This window comes from Papio anubis, chromosome 1 (genome assembly GCF_008728515.1).
Source record: "Papio anubis isolate 15944 chromosome 1, Panubis1.0, whole genome shotgun sequence".
Classification (NCBI taxonomy): Eukaryota; Metazoa; Chordata; class Mammalia; order Primates; family Cercopithecidae; genus Papio; species Papio anubis.
Window position 1 is genome coordinate 82,370,348 of NC_044976.1, and position 19,021 is coordinate 82,389,368.

At 38.9% G+C, this 19,021-nt stretch overlaps 1 long non-coding RNA gene across 2 annotated transcripts; it reads left to right on the plus strand.

Annotated features, from left to right (window-relative positions):
- The first annotated feature begins 86 nt into the window (after nucleotides 1–86).
- On the plus strand, nucleotides 87–18,345 carry LOC103881209. Of its 2 annotated transcripts, XR_002519805.2 has the most exons (4): nucleotides 87–349; nucleotides 9,901–10,018; nucleotides 12,763–12,857; nucleotides 17,865–18,345. It is a non-coding gene; the product is annotated as an uncharacterized LOC103881209 (long non-coding RNA). The 2 variants fall into 2 exon arrangements; XR_002519804.1 differs by lacking the exon at nucleotides 12,763–12,857 and having other exon boundaries at nucleotides 90–349.
- The last annotated feature ends 676 nt before the right edge of the window (nucleotides 18,346–19,021 follow it).

Consider the following 19,021-nt stretch of genomic DNA (forward strand, 5'->3'; position numbering starts at 1 on the left):
ACTGTTCGAGCTTTCCCGCGCCACACCCCCCCTCCCCGTTTGCCTTGGTCCCGCTCGGGGCTCCTTTAGAACGCGGCAAACAGAGGACTTAGCAACGCGAGCGCCTGGGCGGCGCCCCTCCTCAGAGATGCGAGAGGCGTTGGCCTCAGCGCCTCCTCCCACCTCTCGCTACCTCGCAGCCCCGAGGCGCCCAATCCTCCTGCATGTCTGACCACAGACATCTTCCCACAAAACGTGGAGCTTCTTGAACCTTTGAAGAGAGTCTTCAGGTCTTTTATCTAAGCATCTTTGTGAAGCAAAGAATAAACGGGTATCTGAGGCCAGCTCGAAAGTTAGGAAATGAAATCAGGTGAGGCCCCATCCCGCAGGTGCTGAGGGACAGCTGGGACCTAGAGTTCCTGCTAAGCAAGTGGTGAACCACGGCAGTTGTAAAAATTGTAGATTTAGAAAGCCATTTCGAGATAAAGATTTACAAAAGATTATTGCAGAAATTAAAGAATATTTGAGGTTCACTGTTCACCATTTTAGAGTTGAGTGTCTTGAAAACGGGAAGGCAATCATGTCTTCTCATAAAATGAATTGTATAGAACTGGAAGGAGTCCCAACACATGAATTCCTTAGACTTTTTTGGTCCCTGCTTCTGTCACACCGGGCTCACACAGGTTCATTTCAGACCATGGCGAAGATCAGGACAAGTGTACAGTTTTCCCTGTGGAAAAAAAGAAAAGAACAGAATTGGCAACTACCTATAAAATGTGATTAAACGTAGGAAAAAAAAAAGACCCTCCAAGTGCATCCCAAATAAAATTTCATAATTTAAAGTTTTGTCCTTTATTGAGTAAATCAACATAAATTCAGCACTTTCTATAGACCACGGTACTGAGAATAGTCTCATTTTCATTTCTTCATTTATTCTTCTAAAAAATCCTGTGAGATTGGTAACCTGCAATAGACCTCCATAAAATCTTGCCAGCAATAGGAACTGATGTGCCCAGTGAGGGCATATTCTCATAAAGGACACTGGTGAGAAACTGGGCTCAGGGTTTGTCGTGCTGGGTTAAAGTCTCACGATCATAAGCTGCAGAGCAGACATTGCCACCTGGAGTTTTTGACTTGTTCCTTTCTCCTAGAATGCCTCTGGGAACGGTATACATTAAACCATGTCACATCTGATTGCAACTTGAATGTGAGTCTGTTTATTCTTCCTTTGTGAGAAGGGGTTTTAGAGTGGAGAGGGGGCAGTTAGGTGTCTAGGGTAGGCACTACCCTGAGGCAAAAAGAGTGATCAGAAAGAAGAAGCTGGACTTCACACAGAACTAACCGAACATCAGTATCACAATACACTGTCAGGGTCACATGAGGGTGAAGAGGAATTCTCCACTGCCTTCTTGTTAATCATCTTTACATCATCATTTTCACTATATTACACTTTACTTTACACTACGCATACACTATTACCGTGTTACATGTTATCACTCTTCCATTCCCGGAAGGGTCAAGAATTTTTCAATGAACCTATTATCATGGATCCTCATATACCTCATCAAAAAAAATGTTTAAGTAACAGAGGTATTAGTAACACTTCACATCACCTCAAGAAAGCTTTTTGAGAAATCAGGAGTAAAATTAAATTGTTTCCGTATGATATGACATTGTTATTATGTTAATGGTTGTTGTAAAGGTTCACACATCAGCACCAGCACAACAGAAATCCCCAAAGCTCCATGTTGCCAGGGAGCTGGAGCATTGGATCCCCAGTGACCAGACTGGCCTCAGGCTCAGAAATGTGTGATTCTTCTCTCCATGTGCAGTTGTTTCTCTTTCAAAGGCAACAACAGGAACAGAACACAGGTGGATGAGGCGTCTTCTGAATTAGTGCTTTATGTCAGATGTCAGATGTCAGATGATAGGGATATAGAAAGGGATTTAGAACCTTATGATTTGTGGTCCTGATGGGCCTGTGACATCTGCAGCAATCTATTTGTATAAGTTGACATTCTTAGAACATACGTTTCTGAATGAAGAGAGGGGAATTTTTGTGCTGGCAGCCTTGGGAAATTGTCAAAAGAAGTGGAAGGAATGGTGTGATGCCTGCATTCCCTGCTTTCCTCAAAGTCCTCACATGGTTTTGAGCCTGCTGTGGAAAGAACTTAGGGTCAGAAGCTAAATAATCATCTTCCCCACAAATGACTTTGTGAAATTCAAGTTATAAGAAGTACTACTTTAGGCCTGGTGACAAAGGATAGCGCAGAGCTGGCAAGACAGTCATTCTCTCACCCAACCTGCAATAGACCTCCATACAGCCTTGCCAGCAATAGGAACTGATCTGCCCAGTGAGGCCACACTGGTGGCCAATACAGGGTCAAGGTAACTTAAGTAGGAGCCCAAAGCAGTAAAGCAGGAGTGTTATTACTCCTGAGCACCTGAAAGACACTGCTGAGGATTTCTTGCCCCAAATGATGGAGCCGAGGGAGGCAGTGCAGGGTCAAGGGAATGATTATTAAGCTTAAGATGATTGTTAAACCTTATTTAGGCACCGATATTAACATAAACTCATTTGTATTCACAAACTAGCGTGATCTGGGAACATTCCAATATTACTTTTTAAATGATACTAATAAGAAGAGAGCTAGAGAGAAAGAGAATACTTACTGCCTTTGATAAAACTTCACTGTGAGCCACATAATGTTAAATCTTGATGCAAGATATTCAATTACCTGCTATGTGTTGGTCTCTTACTAAAGCATGTGGTGACATTAACCTCTCAACTTACTCTTGCTGAAGAGAGTGTTTAATCGTGTTGTTTCTGTTTGCATTTAGCTAACACTTATTAAACCATTAGTGTTTGAGTGAGTAACTAGTATTATGTGAAGTAAGTCGTATCATCACTCCCATTTTATAAATGAAGAAACTGAGAATTACAAGGGTGTATTAATTTGTGAAAGGTAGCACATCTGGAAAGAGACAAAGCTGGATTTCAAACTCTAACCAATACATGACATGAATATCAGCATACTTTTATTGTCTCCTGCTATGGAGAACAACATGTACATTGCATGTGTCTCTGCAGTAGAAAATCTATTTTTCATTTATTTTTAAAAACCTGTTTTCAACTCTCATTTCTAAGAGGAAATGAGTCATTTCCCACAGAAGATTTAAATGACAGTCTTCCCAGTGGAAACACTGGATACCCTTTTCTAGGTTTCTGTGCTCAGAAAAGAGACCCTGAATTTAAGAGTAAGTGAACCCTGTAGCATAAACTTGACCAGTGGTGCCTAAAATTCTTGCTACAAAATTATGATTGCAGGAACTCTTGCATGAGACTCTGGAAACTAGATCCTTAAGAAGTTCTGTAGGTCGTTCTAACATACAGCCAAGCTTGACCAGACCATACTGGACAAAAATAATATGGGGCCTACAAAAAAAAAAATTCAGCCTTCTAGACTTAACCCCTTACTCCCATCTTTTATTGAGAAGGAAATGAGAGGCTGGTATTTAAAACCTACTTTATGTAATTTTACATTTATCATATAAAATGCATTTATTAAAGGGCTTAGAATTTTTTCTCAGTGTTGTTTTGATCATTCTCAACAAATCTTCAAAGAGCCCCAAATTTAAAATGATACTCATTCAAAATTACTTTTATGTATAGATATTAGACTTTAGGCCCTTTTTAATTATTATATGGCATTTTATATAAGACAAAAAGCAGTATTGCGTTAGACTTTTTTATTAATTTTTGGAGAATTTACATAACAGTAAGTAATTTCATCCATGAAGATAATAAGCTTTTCTACTTTATATTTTTTCATTTCCCAGTCATATTTTTATAATTTTGCTTATATATGTTCTGTAACTTTCCTACCAAATTTATACCAAATTTTGTACAGCACTTGTATTCTGAATGAAATGTTCTTTCCACTTCCTTTTCTAGGGGCTTTTACCAGAACAGAGAGATGACTCTTTCTGTAATGTATTTTGTATTCATGCAGTGCACCAAATTATCTTATTACTTGTTTTTTCATGAGTCCTTTGGATTTTCTAAGAAAACAGGCATATCAGCAATATCAAGAACTTTGTTTCTGGCTGGGCACAATGGCTTATGCCTTAATCCCAACACTTTGGAAGGCCGACGTGAAAGGGACACTTGACCCCAAGGAATTTGAGACCAGCCTGGGTGACATAAGGAGATCTGTCTCTACAAAAAATAAAAAATTAGCTGGGCATGGTGACGCCTGCTTACAGTCCCAGCTACTCAGCAGGCCAATGTGGGAAGATCCCTTAGTCCAGGAGTTCAAGGCTGCAGTGAGCCTTGATCACGCCACTGTGCTCCACCCCGAGCAACAGAGTGAGACTGGTTATAAAATATATATAAATATATATATATATATTATAATTTATACCAGTTATTTTATTTATATTTCTTAGAATCACTAATGTAAGTGACTGTGGTGATGCCTGATTCCAGATTTTAAGTGAAAGATTTAATTTTTGTGATTTAGGATGATGTTAGCTATTGGGCTTTCCTTTATTATATAAGAATTTTTTTCTGATTCTATTTTGCTTAGAGTCACTTGACTTTTATCTGATGCCTTTTCACAACTTGTTGATAATGGTTGGGCTTTTTTCCCTTTAATTTTTAATGTAATCAATATGTAACTAGACTTCCTGATATTGAACCGCCTTTTCATTCCTCTAATAAAGCCTATTTTTTCACGCCATGTTATTCTTGTGATTCATTCCTCTATTGTATTCTCTGTTATTTAAACATTTAGCGGCTATATTCAGAAATGAAATTAGCCTGTACTTTTAATTGTTGTTTTACTCCTTCTTAGGCTTTGGTACTCAAGTTATTCTGGCTTCATGAAGTTAACTGGAGAACTTTCCATTTTTTTTTTTTTTCTAAGACTTACAATAGTTTAAATAATATTGGAATTATCTGTTCTTTAATAGTTAGATTAAAAATTCAGCTGTGAATTCATCTGCCTGCGGCCTTCTTCAATAGCAGATCATTAATCACTTCTCCAGGCTCTTCTGTAATAATTGGTCTATTCAAGTTTTTCATTTCTGTGTCAGTTGTGATCATGTATATTTTCCTAGGAATGTATTCACTTCTTCTAGGTTTTATTTTTCTAATGTGTTGCTAGAATCATCTTTAGTATTTACTTAGAATTCTTTTACTCTCTTTCCTACCTTCACACAATTGATCGTGTCTAATTTTGATCTTATCTTTTCCTTAGCAGGTTCACATGATGTTTATTTTATTGGTCTTTTTAAAGAAGCAATCTTTGAATTTACTATTCTTTTCTACCATTTTATCTATCTTAATAATTTCATTATTGATACCCTCTTCAGAGTTTCTTTTGTTTTGTTTTTGCTATTGTTGTTGTTCTTGCATGGACTCATTACTTACTTAATGCCTTTGTACTCACCTTTCTGCTTCCATAATTAAAGGCAACACATTTTCCTCTGAGTTCAGTTTTTGCTGTACCCCACTGTTTTTAGAGTGTTTGATTTGTCAATGTTTCTTTACATGTACATATTCTTTAATTTCCTCTATCATACAAGATTTGTCTTATTATGTGCTTCTTTATTTCCAATCTATTTTATTGGACTGTGGTGAGAGGACATAACCTGTAAGCTTTCTACTTTGAATTTGGTTTTCCTTTCAGCTAAGCACATGATTTGTTTTGTAAAAGTTTTAGGGAAGTATGAAATATATTTATATATGTGTCTGTGTGTGGGAGGTGGTGGGTGAGTGGGTGGAGGTGTGTTTATATACGTGTGTGTGTGTCTGTGTGTATTCAAGGAATAAATGTTCTATATTAATATGTGCTCATGCCTGTAATCCCAACACTTTGAGATGCCAAGGCAGGAGCAAACCTTGAAACCAGGAGTTCAAAACCAACCTAAGCAACAAAGTGAGACCCTATTTCTACAAAAAAATTGGGACACCTGTAGTCCCATTTACTTGGGAGACTGAGGTGGAAGGATCCCTTGAGCCCAGAAGTTCGAAGTTACACTGAACGACGATCGCACCACTGCACTCAGTCTGGGTGACAGAGTGAGACCCTATCTCAAAAAAAAGTGCCATAGTCTGAAAGTTTATGTACCCCAAAAATTCATATGTTGAAACCTAATTATCAATGTGATTTTGTTAGGAGGTAGGGCCATTGGAAGATGATTAGGTCATGAGGGCAGAGCCCTCATGAATGAAATTAATTCCTTATAAAAGAGGCCCCAGCCAGCTGCCCTGCCCTGCCCATCATGTGAGGACACCAGGGAGAAAGCATCATATATGAACCAGAAAGCATGCCTTCTGCTGGCACCTTGACCTTGAACTTTCCAGCCCCAGAACTGTGTCTGTGGTATTTTGTTATAGCAGCCTGAATGGACTATGACAATGTTTAACATGTCAAGTTTAGTAATTGTATTACTCACTTACTCTATGTTGTCTCCATAGCTTTTCTTTTTTTTTTTTTTTTTTGAAACGGAGTCTCGCTCTGTCGCCCAGGCTGGAGTGCAGTGGCCGGATCTCAGCTCACCGCAAGCTCCGCCTCTCGGGTCTACGCCATTCTCCTGCCTCAGCCTCCCAAGTAGCTGGGACTACAGGCGCCCGCTACCACGCCCGGCTAGTTTTTTTTGTATTTTTTAGTAGAGACGGGGTTTCACCGTGTTAGCCAGGATGGTCTCGATCTACTGACCTTGTGATCCACCCGTCTCGGCCTCCCAAAGTGCTGGGATTACAGGCTTGAGCCACCGCGCCCGGCCAGCTTTTCTTTTTTTGTCAAAATTATTTCATTCCTGGGAGAGACACCCTGAAAAATCCAGAACAATTATTTTTATCATGCTCTTTAATTTCCTTTTTTAAATTTAAATAAAATGTCCCCTTGCCGTCCTAAAAGTTTGGCTTATTTAGTTTTTTAATTTTGTTTGCTAAAAACAGAACATATAATCCATTTGATAATATCTTTCCTTACATTACTTAGAGCTTTAACCTTCTATTCTGCATTGTTTGCTATTAAAATTGCCTCTGTTCATATTTTTCTGTGCTTTTCCATTGTTTGGTTTGGTTCTTCTTTTATCTTCAGCCTCTTTTATTACTGTATTTTAGGTATGCATTTTTCAAAAACCATGAATCTACTTTTTTAAATAAAAGCCTTTTTTAAAAGCCTTTTTTTAATAAGAGAGTATCACATTTTGTGAAATGCCTGATATGTGTAACTTTATTCTTCCCATCTTACTTTGTACTTATCTTGTTTTTCCTTTTACATTTTTTATGGTTGCCAGTCTGATCAAGTTTCATTAATTCCCCTTTCTACTCATTTATCTGCAAGCTTGCTAGGATTTTTTTGTTTCATAAATTGTTATCTTCCCTTCCCTTGCTCTTATAATAAGATAGTATTACCAGACCATCATATGAAAGAAATATATTATTTTCCTAATAGTTGTATTAGTCCGTTTTAATACTGCTATGCAGTTTTCATACTGCTATAGAGAACTGCCTAAGACTGGGTAATTTATAAAGAAAAGAGTTTTAACTAATGCACAGTTCAGCATGGCTGGGGAGGCCTCAGGAAACTTACAATCATTGCAGGGGGGGATGTCAAAACGTCCTTCTTTGCGTGGCAGCAGCAAGGAAAAGTGCCAAGGGAAGGTCGGAGGAAAGCCCCTAATAAAACCGTCAGATCTCGTGAGAACTCAACCCCTATTATGAGAACAGCAGGGAGGTAACCGCCCTGATGATTCACTTACCTCCCACCAGTTCCCTCCCAATGACTCATGGGGATTATGGGAACTACAAGATGAGATTTGGGTGGGGACACAAAGCCAAACCATATCACGGGTTCTATATTTCCCCTCTTTCCTCCATTTGAAAAGACAAGTCTTGTAGAATATTTTCACTTTCTTCCTTTTTCAACATTCTTTCTCTCCTATCCTTCAGCTCTACTTCTCTCTTCATCATGGTCCATCTCTAAAGATTTCTATTCTGGTCTATTTACTGTTAGTTTAGGCCTTTTTTAATGGATTTTGCTGTGATGAGATACTAAGTAACAAGTTGTTTCTTGTGTATCTATGAATATTTTTATTTTATGTTGAGAGGTGAATGATATCCTGTCCAGGTACTGAATCCTTTGGTTAGGGTCCAATTCTTAAACTATGGATACTAGTTAATTTTTGTTTCTAGCTTCTATTATTACAAATGTGAAATCTGATGCAAGTCTAATACTTTTTCATTGTAGATACTTTGTTCTTATTGCTTGAAACTTGTGAGTTTTTCCCTATATCATTAACATTCAAGAATTCTACCACGAGGGCCAGGTGTGGTAGCTAACACCTGTACACCAACACTTTGGGACGCCTAGGTGGGAGGATCATTTGAGGCCAGGAGTTCAAGACCAGCCTGGGCAACATAGTGAGACCCTATCTCTAAGGGGAGAGAGAGACAGAGAGAAGAATTTCACCACACTTAGGTCTTAAACTAGGAAATTTTCTTCTGGTTATTTTAAATTATTGCCTTTTGAAATTTAAAACATGCTCTCATTTCTTTTTGAGGTTCATGCTCTTTTGCCTTATGCTTTGAAGTATTTATCAGACCTTGATCTTTCAGACCTTTAGTTGAGATTTCTATAGAGACTATCCTGTCCTTAGTTCTTTCTGTGAATTTTTTATTTGGGAAGCCATGTTTTCAGTTTCAGAAAGAATTATTTATGCTACTCTTTAACAGTAATTCAAGTTGTCACTACCCCCTTTAACTCTAACAGTTCTTTGTTTGCTCTGATTACTGCTCTTCTCTGAGCCATTGGATAGGTTATTTTTCTATATCAGTTCATTGGAGCTCAGATGCTTAATGACAGGAATCTCACAGACAGTGAAAGATAAAGCCCTCTCCACCTACAGTTGAAAGCAGAGAAGCCACCAGACCCTGCTCCAGGTCTTGAAGGAAAGTTTCCTACTCTCAAGTCTCCTGATACTTTCGGAGCCTGAGAAACAGGAAGATCTAGTCTTCCCGCACAGTTCTTTCTTGGCCTTGTGAAGAAGGTATGGAGATCTGAGCCAACATTGTCTTCTATCCAAAGATCTACAGATCTCTAACCACCCAGCATTCCCTAGGCTCCAGTGCTCTTTGTCCTCACTAGGTCCCTGATATTGCTCTTTGCCGATCCTTTGGGAGACAAAGCATTGGACCAGGTTCCATCTGCTAGAATCCCAACAGATCCTGAGACCTCACTTCTACCCAGTTGCACATGGAAGCCAGCTGCCACTAGACTTCTGAGAGACAGACACCTTAGAGCTCAGGATGAAGGGAGCTGCGTTTGTGTCAACATATGACCCAATCTTCCTTAGGCCTAACTGTGTTTTTCTATAACTCAAATTAACTTTTGTTTGAATCTCCCCTCCACCAGGCCATGAAGATTTAGTCCCAGTCAATTCAAAACCTTCCCATATTTACCCAGAATGGTGGTTCTGTGGTTCTTACATGATGGATGCTGAGATGTAGAGGCAGAAGTAAACATCTAATCTGCATGATCTATTTTACTACCTACATAGAGCCAGGCTGTCTGTATTAGTTATTATTGCATGTTGCATGTTCTAACACCTATTTTCATCTTATAAAAAAAGATACATAAAGAACAATGAAGCTAGCATTTACAGAGCTCTGGGTAGTCCATGCTTTGAAGATAAGTTAGGGCTTGTCTGGAAGACTAATGTCTGCCAAGAATATATCTGAATAAGGGTCTGAGGAGTTTCCTGGTTAAAAAAAAAAAAAAGAACTCATTCTAAGGGATAAAAGGGCAGGCACACAAATTTGTTTCAATAACCATGACTTTGTGCCAGAAGGAAGGGATGATTTGAATAGAGTTGGATATCTATTGCTCACAATGTCCTCCATCCCAGCTCCCAGGTTTAAGTCCTTGGAAGATGTTAGTCCAGCAACACTAAAGAGCCCGTTTTATTGGAAACTCAGTAAGACACGGAAAGCACAAAACACCTGGGAACTCCATGACAAAGATGGGTGAGTCTTTTTGTTTCATTTTTGGGTTGTTGCTGTTTATTTGTTCTAATTTCAGTTGTTCCCATTTCTGTGAGCAGTAACTTATCATTGACATTAGGAGTACCAGCAAACTAGGGGAGAAGTGGCACAGGAGGCAGCAGCAGACTCTGATTTCCTGGAATCTCAAGCAGAAGGGAGACTCATGATCCTCCATGGTGAACGAGCATCCTGAGTTGAGCAACTCCCCATCTGCCCCATTCCTCTCCCTGAAATAACTAGAGAACATGCTAAGTGGAACTTAAGATATCTCAGAAGATACAGAAAGAACCAAGGTTAACAACTGGTAGTTACTGTGTCTCCATTTACCCCCAACAGCTGAAGTTTGAGGAAACATAATTTTATAATCAAAATCCAACCATGAAGGAAACTTGGTCCCATAAGAAATCAATAATTGGACCAAGGATTAAACTAATTCATCTAGCTCATAACCCATAATGTGATTTATGGAAGGAAAGACTCAAATTACAAACAAAGCACATGAAAAAGGCAAACCCTTAAATATTTGTTCTACTGATTATGGCTTTATGATTTTTATGGTACATTGTGAGGACTACACACTCGTTAGTCCCTCAGGCAAAGAGTGATCTCTGATCTTCTGCATGGCTCCCATACTCAGCTGATATGATCTGAAGAAGGAACATGGCTCTTCTTATCCACTGCAATCTTCACTTCTTCAGTCTTTCAGGGATGTGGCTTAAGGCTTTCTGTTTGTTGCTCCCAGCAATGGATACCATCTTTTTATAACTGTAATTTGCAAGTCTGATTATTTTAAGAGTGAGACTAAAATTTCTGGTTGATAATTATAGTAAGTCAATGTGTGTTAATAACAGGACTCAGTGCATCAAATTTATCTTCATAAAAAAAATGTAAGCAATTAAACCTAAATCACCCACAGAAGCTACAGGCTTGGTAGATTATTATAGTAAAATAGCTAAGAATGATAGTTATTTTTTACTGAGCTTTCAGTAAGCACAATACTCTGTACAAAATACTTCATTTAATTCTCATTAGAAGGTCACGTTACATCCAACTTATAGATAAGGAAAGTGAAAATTTCAATTTATCAAACAACTTCCTCAGGTTACAAAGCAAAGTGAGATTCAAAACTCAATTTGTCTAAATCCATTTCTTTCTGATTTCTGGCTTATCTTCCTCATTAAGGAAGAGAAACCAGTATAATTCATCACATTTGGGGACTCAAGTATCCCAGACATACAATATTTCATCCTCAGGCCAATTCCTTAGGAAAATCATTCCATTTGCCAAGAGAATAATACAACATTAAACTTGCTAGCATTTTGGTTCACTCTCAGATTCCAAGATAATTTTATTAGAAGCACAAGGAATGAAATCCTGACTCACAATAAATAATCCCATCAAATGTAGTTCTCTACTACCTTTGACCTTGCTCTTTTGCCATAAGTCACTGCCAAGACTAATATAGATCTCATAATATTCTCAGGCATAGAAAACAATCATTGAAATTCATCTAATTACAAAAAGAAAAAGAAGTAATTTTACAATATACAGAGCATTTGTTTTCCAAAATCTAAGCTATCTCTTTTCCTTAAAGTATTATATAATAATCCACATGATGATTTTGCATTTTCAGTGTGTGAAATAGTTACCCTAGTATTATTTGCTACCTTCCCTTATTACTCACTGCCAAAACAAAAGATAAGCATTTTACACATTCATTATTACCTAAATATTCAAGAATAAAACCAAGAAAGAAAGCACAAAAATTAGTAATTTAATTAATATATGTTCTTTATTTGGTGTGTGTTTGTCTGTAATTCCAACAATAACATTGCCTTTCATATAACAAATACCAAGTAAATATTTGTTGAGTGAATGAATGAATGAATGAATGAAATCTGGATTACAACTAATTGAAATCTGTAGGCCTACTGCAAAATTATTTTGTCTGACCTACCCAGAATCCATTCACATTACTCCAGTGATATAACAACTATCTTGGTATGTTACCTATTCTCCATTGTGTCTTCCTGAAACCAACGGATAAGCATGAGGACTAAACTGGTTATCAGAAATACTCCCAAGACTTTAAATCTGGAGTACCTGGGAGAGCTGGAGTTCATTCCTTTTAGTCGAGGTACCCTAACAAGATAGTTGAGTAATCCTTGTTGACTAGACCCTTGAAAGTATCCTGGTTCTTGTGTAATTTTTAACCTTTTTCTGTTTATTGTTTGTTTCCTTTTTTTTTTTTTTTTTTTTGAGACGGAGTCTCGCTCTGTCGCCCAGGCTGGAGTGCAGTGGTGCGATCTCGGCTCACTGCAAACTCCGCCTCCCGGGTTCACGCCATTCTCCTGCCTCAGCCTCCTGAGTAGCTGGGAGTACAGGCGCCCGCCACTACACGCAGCTAATTTTTTGTATTTTTGGTAGAGACGGGGTTTCACCGTGTTAGCCAGGATGGTCTCAATCTCCTGACTTCATGATCCGCCCGCCTCAGCCTCCCATAGGGCTGGGATTACAGGCATGAGCCACCGCACCCGGTCGTTTGTTTCTTTTAAGAGACAGGGTCTCACTGTATTGCCCAGACTGGAGTGCAGTGGCACAATCACAGTTCACTATAACCTCAAACCCCTAGGTTCAAGTGATCCTCCCACCTCAGCTTCCCAAGTAGCTAAGACTATAGGCACATGCCACCACATCCAGCTAATTGTTTTTTAATGTTTTCACAGAGATCGGATCTTGCTATATTGACCAGGCTGTTCTCAAACTTCTGGTCTCAAGGAATCCTCCCATCTCAGCCTCTTATAATGCAGAGATTAAAAGTGTGAGCCGCAGCCGCTGGCCTGAACCTCTTTCTTTCACTTACCTGTGGGTTTGGTTAGTGCTCCAATATCAATATAAGGGTCTTTTTAGCTTAAGTTATCCAGAACTGATTTCTATTACTTAAAACTGAAAAATGAAAAATTTCAGTTTCCTTTTAAGATATTTGATACAAAGTTAGTGTGGTAAGGATTATCACACTAAGTCTAAAAACAAGGAAAAAGCTGATTAATCTATAAAAGCATAACCTGCCCCAAGCACTTCAGAAAACTGCAATCACTAGGCAACTGAATTGAGTAACCTGAATTCCAAAGCAAGACAGATTCCTTCAAAAAGAGACAGAGCACATGAACCTTTAGACCTCTGGCAAAGTATGGGAAAAACTGGTGGTCATCATATAAGTGGGTAATCAAAAATGATCTAAAATAAATATAAAATAAAATTAAGCCATATATAGGACAGCATGTGAGTTTGGGATAACTGAGCATCTCAGAAACAAAGGGAGACTTCATTCGCACTTGGACTTTTTTTCACAGCCCACCACAGGGCGCTCACAAAAAGACTGAGGTCTGAAAGGCTCACCTCACTGGCTCAGGTGTGAAGGAAATGATTGGTGACTGTTAGGGGATGGGCACAAGACCTGACTTGCTTTTGGTTCCTTTTCTTCTACGAAGCAAACACCTTAAATAACTGGGAAAGGAGCAGCAAACCTTCTTTCCTGCAACCAAAGGCCCATTTCACAGGGAAAGAGTAGAACCAAAATGCATCTTCCTCTTGGGGAGAGGCAAGAAACCATCTTAGACCCTGTGTCTTGTACCCCTACTAATCAGAAGTCTACTGGCAGTGGGGGAGAGACAGGATACTCCCGCACAAAACCAATCCCAGAACAAGACAGTTTCACTGCCACTTCGAGGCCGTGCAAGAATAGTGAGAAAGTGCCACCCTGAAGGCCAGCTGCACAAGGCCTGACTAAGAATGAAGCTGGAACAGGACAACAGGGAGCTCCTCCCTGAAACAGCATTATGCCATTGAAGAAGGGGAAGCAAGAGTGTAGGGAGTAATTCTCTCTGCAGCACAGGTGTGCAAAAATGACTGAAAGCTGAGGGAGGAGCAAAAACAATGAAAGAAAACCCTGTTTTCTATCCCAAGGAGTACAAGGTAGTAGTAGCTAGCCCAACTACTTGAGGAATTTGAAGACTGTGGTGCACTGAAAGCAACAAATGAAAGACAATACCCAAATCCAACTCAACACCTAACTAGATTGACCCAACTCCACACTAATGGCCTGACAGGAGAAGAGGCATGAACATATCCAGAAGTTAATACTGTTTACCTTCCTCAGTAAGGTCGGGAGTTCAAGACCAGCCTCACCAACATGGAGAAACTGTGTCTCTACTAAAAATACAAAATTAGTCGGGTGCGGTGGCGCATGCCTGTAATCCCAGCTACTCAGGAGACTGAGGCAGGAGAATCGCTTGAACCCAGGAGGCGGAGGTCGCGGTGAGCCGGGATTGCACCATTGCACTCCAGCCTGGGCAACAAGAGCGAAACTCCATCTCAAAAATAAAACAAACAAACAAAACAACAACAATAACAACAAACCATTTATAAAACCCAAAAATTTAAGCTGCCTGTAATCTCACCTCACAAGTGATGAGCTAAGGGCAAAAGCTCTCTCTATTCCTTTACCTGAAAAAAAATATCATTGATCTCCCCATTAATGACTTCAGTAAAATGATGTCAGAGGAGCAATTCAATAATATCTCAACTTGCATTAATTGGAGATATATATATATATATAGGAGGGGTAAAAATAAATTGGCTTCTTAGGATTGTCAGAAAATGAATACTAGAAAATACAGTAGAATTGGAGCAAGATCTGAATCATCTCCAAGATGAATTAAAGGAGACCCATCTGCTATCCCTAGACTAGACACACCTGATTGTAGAGTGGTCGTATAGTCCTGACAGACTGGCAGCTGTCAATGAGTCTTATTTGACTGGTCATCTTAAAAACCTGGAAATATAGACTTTTAAAAATAATGAGCAATCATAATATTGTTTTACTGTACCAGGTTTTTGAGCTAATATTTTTTTGCCAAACTGAAAATTTAATATGAGAATTATGTCATTTTCTGTTAATAGAGTATTTTTAAATGTATATAGTGGTTAGTTTTTTAAATAATTTGCATTGAGCCAAACATACCATTATACAAACTTTTGAATGTAACAAGTGAGATAAAAAGAGTATAAATAACAAGTTTTGCAGTATTTACACTTGTATAGGAACTACTGCCAAATGGTGTTAAAGAAAATAAATTTGCAGTTATAATGAAACTATAAATTCTGCATACTGATGAGGACTTTAATGTTTTTCAAAGTTTTGTATATTTTCAATACAAATTATGACTGCATCTTTTCATAGAGTAATTTATGAAATATGACATGCTTTCATGTAATAATCATGTTTTCTAGTTTTATATTTGATGTTTTGACATATGGGGACTTGCTGACCCTAGAAGGGCAGCCCCTCCCAGGGATAGCTAGTTCTTAGATGGCATGCAGCTCACCTGCCTGCACATCTCTCATGTAGAAACCAAACAATCCTCACCTACCTCCTTTAACAGCGTCTTACACCCAGTACCACTATTCACCTACCCTAGTCAACCCAGATTCAAGTACCAGACAACTAAGGACAATGCTATGCCCCGGAGACTGTGGAAATAATTTAAACTAGCCAATCCTAAACTTACTAACCAACCATGGTACTTCCCCATATAGCCCTGTGTGGTAAGACAGCTGTTCCTCCTATGTCTAGGGACCTGTGAGTATAAATTCTTCCTTCATGACCATCATTTCTGTGTCTTTGTGTCTTACAATACCTGATTAAAGTAAATCCTGGCTACCTGATTTCTCTGTCTATGTGTCTTACCATAACTGATTAAAGTAAATCCTGGGTACCTGATTAAAATACTGTGGATGTCACCTCACAGTAGGAGGTTTTACTAGAACAATACCAAATTTTTTAAATGTCCAGCTCAGAAAAGGCAAAAATCCCCCAAGTCAAGTTTTTCTTACTGTCTGTCTGGCTTCTTACTTTAATGAACAAATGATACAGTCGTCTTTGGTTTGCTGCAGGGAGCACTAATTAGGAGAATAAAGCCTTCCATTTTCACCATGTACCATAACGGAAGGCCTAAAGATATAAGGTTTAAGAACACAGATGTTTTTCCCTTTTTCTCTGAACAATTTTTTTTTAGACAGAGTCTTGCTCTGTTGCCCAGGCTGGAGTGCAGGGGTAGATCTCGGCTCACTGAAGCCTCGGCCTCCCAGATTCAAGCGATTCTCCTGCCTCAGCCTCCCGAGTAGCTGGGACTACAGGCACCGGCCACCACACCCGGCTTATTTTCGTATTTTCAGTAGAGACGGGGTTTCACTGCGTTGGCCATGATGGTTTTGATCTCCTGACCTCGTGATCCACCCACCTCAGTCTCCCAAAGTACTGGGATTACAGGCGTGAGCCACCACACCCGGCCTCTGAACAATTTTTTAATTCATCTTGGAGATGATTCAGATCTTGCTCCAGTTCTACCATATTTTCTAGTATTTCTTTTCTGGCAATTCTAAGAAGCCATTTTATTTTTACCCTTCCTATATATATCTCTCAAATTAATGCAAGTTGAGACATTATTGAATTGCTCCTCTGTCATCATTTTACTAAAGTCATTAATGAGGAGATTAATGATATTTTCCTTCAGGGAAAGGAGTAGAGAGAGCTTTTTCCCTTAGCTCATCTCTTGTGAGATGAGATTATAGGCAGCTTAAATTTTTGGGTTTTATAAATGGTTTTTTGTTGTTGTTGTTGTTTTGTTTGTTTGTTTTATTTTTGAGATGGAGTTTCGCTCTTGTCGCCCAGGCTGGAGTGCAATGGTGCAATCCAGGCTCACCGCAACCTCCACCTCCTGGGTTCAAGTGATTCTCCTGCCTCAGTCTCCCGATTAGCTAGGATTACAGGCATGCACCACCACACTCAGCTAATTTTGTATTTTTAGTAGAGACGCAGTTTCTCCATGTTGGTGAGGCTGGTCTTGAACTCCCGACCTCAGGTAATCCACCTGCCTCAGTCTCTGAAAGTGCTGGAATTATAGGTGTGAACCACCACACCCAGCTAATAAGTGTTTTTTTTTTTTTTTTTTATGGTAACAGGACATACAGGCAATACTTTCTTTATGTGTTTTCATTCTGGCATCACTCACTGGAGCACTTTGCCCCAAGGTTGTAAGAAAAGATATTCTAAATCCCCTCAAAGGACAGAGGACTAGTCTGGTGTATCCTTCCAGGTCTCTGTCCATATCTTTTCCATTTCAGAGTCACTAAAGACATGCAGTACCTTTCCATAGCTGGGGATTTTCCTGAGTGTTTTTGGGATGCCATTCTGTGAGGAGTCAGAATTATGAAACTGTGCTGTTTTTCAGGGTGGTTTTGATTGAGAGCTTTATAAAGTGATAGGTCATAATTAACATTAATCAACATTAATAATAATGTCAATGTACATATCATTTAGAAGTTTAAAAAGAGGTTGACTGAAATTAGCCAAGGAGTGTGTGCTATTATTTACACTGGGCTCTCCTATGAAAGCAGAATAAAATTTATCACATTCATTTTTATTTTATTAAGTTGGTGCAAAAGTAATTGCAATTTTTGCATTACTTTTAATGGCAAAAACTAAGATTACTTTTGCACCAACCTAATATTTTACTATTATTTTTATAATAAATTCAAATGTATTAATACTTAAAATTTTAAATTGTATGCATTTAATTAAGTGCATTGAAATAAAATGTATCATTTTTAAGAATCCTCTGCCGCATGGTTGAGGTCTTCTGTGGGGAAGATGTTATCCAATGAATCTTTGGAGCATTAAGAAAATGTATATTACAATTACCTACTTCTTTTTCCAATGAAGCGATTGATTTTGTAGAAATGATAACTGTCATCTGTTTCTAACCAGCTCAGATTCGGGACTTGGAACAGTGGTGGTCTCAACAAGTTTGTCATTTTGAATATTAAGACACTAATTATGGAATGGATCATAGCTCCTCCCTCTGCTGTATGAGTATTATTATCATATGATATCATATTATGCTCTATGAACCAATACTGAAAGACAGAAATTTCAGGTGGCTGAACCAGATTAAGAGTAAGCAAGAATAGGTTGTCGAGGAGGCACAAACATCATGAAGAAACGATGGAAGCATGGCTGCAAACACTCCAGACTCACAAACTGGGATATCTGCCTGTCGAGGTGTAGAATCAGCTGGGAGAGTAGGCTGAACTGGTTGACTTGGGGGATTAAATCCTTCTTTTCATCTAATTGTTGCTTGGCCCTTGAGGAGTTGTTTTTGTGATTCCTCTATAAGTTTGTTGTCTTTCACCAGCTTATGTTTCTATCACTATCTGAAATTAAACATATTATATTAGTGTAAAGGTTATATCTTGCCTACAAAATTTGTCAATCAAGTTCACATTCCGCTGGAATGGTAACTGGGTGGCCATGGGCCCAAGTGCATTATACTGGGCTCTTGAACACGTGCTGCAGCACCCCAGGAGACGTCACACTCCTTCCACCTTCCCCTTCCTTTCCTGTTTCCCTTCTCCATCTCCCACCTGGTGGAGGGGGCAGGGTGGCACAGAAGCAAGAGCCTAGGGAAGTTTTATGAAGCCCACATAGATAAACTACAGATTGCTTGCTAGTTTGCAAATTTAAAATTTTCTGCTGCAAATCAGGACTTTACTACCAATTGCAGCATTCCTGGGGACAGCTGGGAGACTGGGATCATTGCCTGACTAGGTCCAGAGACACATAACACCACTTAGTAATAGCAATAATAATGATAGTTGGTATTATTATTGCTCTAGGCACAGAGCTATCTCATTCAGTTCTCCTAACAACCTTATGAGGTAAGTACTATTATCCTCCCCATTTTACAGATTTAAAAAACTGGTTTAGAGGGATGACCCAAAATGACACAGTGTGTGGCAGGGCTCAGATCCAAACCAAGGTCTATGTAGCCTCTAGACTCTACTTCTGCACGAGGAGAATGGTCCTGTATTTCCTAAAAGTCATCCTCAAAATTTACCTCTCCCTCTTTATGCCTACACTCTAGT